This window comes from Engraulis encrasicolus, unplaced genomic scaffold (genome assembly GCF_034702125.1).
Source record: "Engraulis encrasicolus isolate BLACKSEA-1 unplaced genomic scaffold, IST_EnEncr_1.0 scaffold_37_np1212, whole genome shotgun sequence".
Taxonomy (NCBI): Eukaryota; Metazoa; Chordata; class Actinopteri; order Clupeiformes; family Engraulidae; genus Engraulis; species Engraulis encrasicolus.
This window is the reverse complement of record NW_026945676.1, coordinates 142,985-147,500: the sequence shown is the minus strand read 5'-3', so window position 1 is coordinate 147,500 and position 4,516 is coordinate 142,985. Positions and strand designations below refer to the sequence as shown.

The 4,516-nt window shown below is 40.7% G+C and overlaps 1 long non-coding RNA gene across 1 annotated transcript in view; it reads left to right on the top strand.

Annotated features, from left to right (window-relative positions):
- LOC134443853 (uncharacterized) overlaps window positions 1-3,971 on the top strand; it is a 4,314-nt gene extending 343 nt beyond the window's left edge. The window contains exons 2-3 of the long non-coding RNA XR_010033754.1: window positions 1,584-1,763; window positions 3,746-3,971. This is a non-coding gene — a long non-coding RNA (uncharacterized LOC134443853). The remainder of the gene's footprint in view (window positions 1-1,583; window positions 1,764-3,745) is intronic.
- Window positions 3,972-4,516: the final 545 nt, after the last annotated feature.

The following is a 4,516-nucleotide window of genomic DNA, read 5'->3' as shown; positions in this document are numbered from 1 at the left end:
TTTCGTGGATTGTGAATCACATGCCTAGATTACATTTTGCCTATGTAATTCCGATTTATCCCCCTCAAATATGTTTTGCTACTAGTAGCTCATAGTTAGCTGTCTATTCATCTTCTATTTCTACAAATATGGTGTTTGTAACTTTGTAACACGGTATGCTTGTGCGGGTTGTTCAATTTGTATGTAGGTATACATTTTGTGGCTAACTTACTGCTTACTAGCAAGCTAGCACTCGTTCTAGTTTGCCACCACCAGCCCAAAATTAGCTATTCATAAATAAATAGTGCGCCGAAGTGTCAGGTAAGGTGCATTTTATTCTCGGCTGTTGAAAGAAGGCAAGGGATGTGGAATTTGGTGTTGTGACTTTCTGGAGACTGAAACTGAACCGCTTTAGCCGCTCCCTTATCTAGCTAGTTCTACTGTACCTGATAAGAACTGTCCACTGCTAGCTGCTGTGCTGGTTGATAGCGTGGGTGTTGGTTGGCCCGTGACAGGTTTTGATCAGAGACGGATTAAAACATGATCGGATGATATTGTAAATTGGGCTCATGTAATTTACCCTACTTCCCCCTCCCAAAGTCCCAACTGTTTCATCTTGGCATGATTGGCGTGATTATCTTGGCATCCCATGGACGCATTGGGTGTAGGCGAATGGTTGGTTTCTGGATGCCGGTGGAGTGGGCTAAGCTTGTTCCACTTCCAGCTTTCACTGCATGCGGCATGATGATCATGGCATGCTAGATGTATGTAGTAGTCCGTCAAAGCGTTGTTCAGGATCGTGGAGTATCTAAAAATTATGTTAGTTTGATATGATGTGCATCTGAACATCAGGACAGGTTGCACGCAGGACAAGTCTGGATGATGATAGCCTATAACTAAGGAAGTTAAGACATATTACTGTATGTTCAGTCTAGTGTGATGATGTGTCTGGGTGATTCCCAGATTGACGCTCCCAACTCAGGACGCTCCCATTTCATCTCGCTCCCACTAGCCAGACTATCGGTACCACCGCCATATGACGGAGCCAGTTATCTTGTTGATGTTAGTTTTTTGTTTCTAACCCTAACCTTAACCCTAAACCTAACCCTAACCCTAACCCTAAATTGCTTGTATGTGGCAGTATATGATAATACGTGAAATATAATCGGGTGGGACCGCACGTCCGGGAGTGATAGAAACACCTGGGACCGCACGTCCGGGAGCGATCTAAGTTGGGAGTCTCCATCCGCTTACCGTCTTGTCAACATAGCAAAGTCCAGTCTGAACACATCATAACTGTTTGTATGTGAGTGTTTTCGTAAGTAAGCTGATATAAGAGCGTGTGTTAGGCTAGGGTAATTTGAAGTTAAATTGCCCTCAACACATTATCATTCGTACGACTGCAGAATAAATGCAATTATATTCAATAGATGGTGATTTTTTTAATGACCATAGCTGGCTGTTTGCCCTTCATTTTGCAATTAATATAAACCCTTCTTTCATGTATTGTTGCATTAGTTGTACAGTGAGTATTGTAAGTGGAGTAAATCTCAGACATGCTGTATTTTCATTCACCCAACCACTGTCTCTATCTCTCTACACAGACCAGCCTATGATCACAGGTGATGCAGTGATTGGTGATGGCTATGGTTTTCTTCCCACTGAACTAAACATGCTAAAACGGAAAAGAAGACAAGAGGACGTGTCATCCATGGCAGTGTGTCATTCTCCCGCTGATGGTCCACTTTGCAGAGAAATATGAGGGGCTCATTGTACTGGTTAATGTAAGTATTACATACCTGATTAATGTAAGTATTACACACCTTTTAATAGTAACTAAGATCAGGATAATTAAATGTCCCGTTACTGACAACAGTGCTTCACAACCAGGTGTTCCACAACCATGCTGTACAATAACTTTTTGTTTAACAGATTGAGCTGGTAGTGATTCAGGTGACATCTGTACTCTAATGCTACTCTAATACAAATACCAGCAGAACATAAAAATTCGCCATTTTGAAAGAAGATTAAAAACCAAATATCAGAGCTGGCCAGATCTTTCCTAGTACTTGTAGAACAGAAAGGTAAAAGGGAGATTGATTTTACAACAAGGGATTGCAGGCTCAAATCCCTCCCTTACCTCTCCCTAGTCCTTCCTCCATGGCTACTTGAGCAAGCCACCTAACCCCTCATTGCTTCAGTGGCTGTAACCAGAGCCATACAGAGGGAGAGTTACGCGAATGGAGGACCAGGAGTTAAATTGCAGCCCTGCCTTTCAACGAGATCGAGGTCGTGCCTAAAGCGGCTGTCTTTCCATAGACTCAACATAGAACCATCACATAAAAAGCCAAAAATAAGGACTAATGAACTATACTGCGGGGTAATCACCACATATGTAAACTATCAACTGTCTCTGTAATGATAATCACAACAGTTTTACCATCTGTGATGTTTATCTGAAGTTATTACTACGAATAGCGAGTCTTGTCATATTCCCTGCATTGCATCGCATTGCATTTGATGTGTGCTACACCCACTTCTAGGCACTAACATTCGCATCGCTAAGCAGTTCTGAGACGCTAAAATGGCTAATTTTACTAATGCGGAAGTCGGCCCTAGGACACAGTGGAGATTGCCCGACTCTCCCTCTTTATGGCTCTGGCTGTAACCGATGCCCTGTGTAAATATCTAGTGTACGTCTCTTTGAATAAGAGTCAGCTAAGTGTGTAATGTAAAGTGATGTACGTTGTGCACAGTATCATAGATTGCTACCCCACACTCATATTTAGTCTCAAAGTGTGCCACACTTAATGAAAAAAAATGCTATGTTAATTCATGATTTGGAGAGTTCATTCCATGTTGTCCATATTGCCAAATATGGATGTCTAATGAGTTATTATATGTATAGTATTTATGGAGGTTGTATGGATTGTCTTACAGGCATATCCAGACAGGCAGGGCTGCAGACTGACCTCTTTTATATTTTTAAGTGTGGTATAGTCTACAACTAATGTTCCATTAAAACGTTTTGTTTGGGAGAAAGAGAAAGGAGAAAGAAGTTTGGTAGAAAGAAGAAAAAAAGTTTTTATGTCGTTAATGTATGCACCATATACTATATTTGTCCGATTTGGGTAAACTTCTCATTTCTTCATTTATATCTTAATACAGTATAAGAAAAATCGTAAGGAACAGTTCATTAATTTTGTCTCAGTGTAGTTTCCTTGGTTTTTTACTCTGCATTAACGCCATCTACTGGACACTTTCATCATGAAAAAGTGAATGCATGGCTTATAGTTTCTATTCTCTTGTTTGGAACTAGAGTTCAGTTTATTATAAATATTCAGTGAGGCCAGTACACATAGTGCAGCAAAGTGTTAGAGTTCAGACTGCAGAGTATGTATGCAGGAGTGTTGACATTTGAAACGACCCCCCACTCCACACACACAATGTAATGGGGACACAATTCTGACCCTTACCTCCCCACCCATACACTTCCCTTTATATATGCATATCTAGTGCAATTCAACATTTTGACCAGAAAATGTTAAACTATCCCTAATTCAGAATGGGCTCGTTATGAAATATCACAAGCATATATTAACAATGTTTTCATCCAGAAAATACAGGTTTATGAATACTAGGTGAATATTAACGCTTGCCAGCACTTTTGGGTAGTCTGGAACTTTTGGGTCATGATGGCTTCAATTTAAAAAAGTGAAAATGTGTTCTGACTCCTGTTTTTTTGTTTTGCTTTATTGTCTTAAAGGTCTTCCCAGTGGTGATGTAGAGCTGATGTGGAGGCAACAGTGCTGCTTCCTTCGTCCTTCCTTTCTTCAAGACCTGCGTTTTTTGTCTTTTGCCAAACTTTAGGCAGTATCTTATACAGTAGAAACTAAGCCTAACACTTGAAGCCCCGTAGGCGTTGCTTGACTGACACCAATCTGACGAGCTTGCTCAGCCGGTGGAATCTCTTGTATACATGAATAAGCAAACTGGACGTGTTCTATTAATTGTGGCTCACCACAATGTTGAAGTGCATACAGTAGCAGTACGCCAAGTCAGCATTGTATGCAATAGTCATTAACAGGAATGAAACACGACAGAAGTTTATCATGCACACACCGAGCGTAGCGTTCAAAACTGTTTGTGTTCCCCTCCGCCAGGCAACACCTGTCATCTGAGCAAAGGTTCTCCCACGTGTAACCCCCAATTGCGTTGCAGTGCCATTGTACAATTACAGCATCACATTATGTCTAACAGTCTTATTGCTTTAGTACTTTTTTATTAGAGGTGATGTAACCCTTTCATGGGGAAGGCAGTAGAAAAAGTATTCATCTAAATTATGTTTATTCATCAAAACATCAAATGATGTTGTCACACTCAACAGATTGGATGATGAGCATTGGGCCTGTTTTTGTTTTGTGATATATTTACATTGTAGTTTGCTGATGAGTTTTTGTACATGACTACCATACCTGCCGACCATTACGCATTTTGTGTAGCAGATACGGATTTTGACATCAAACTACGGCGCTGT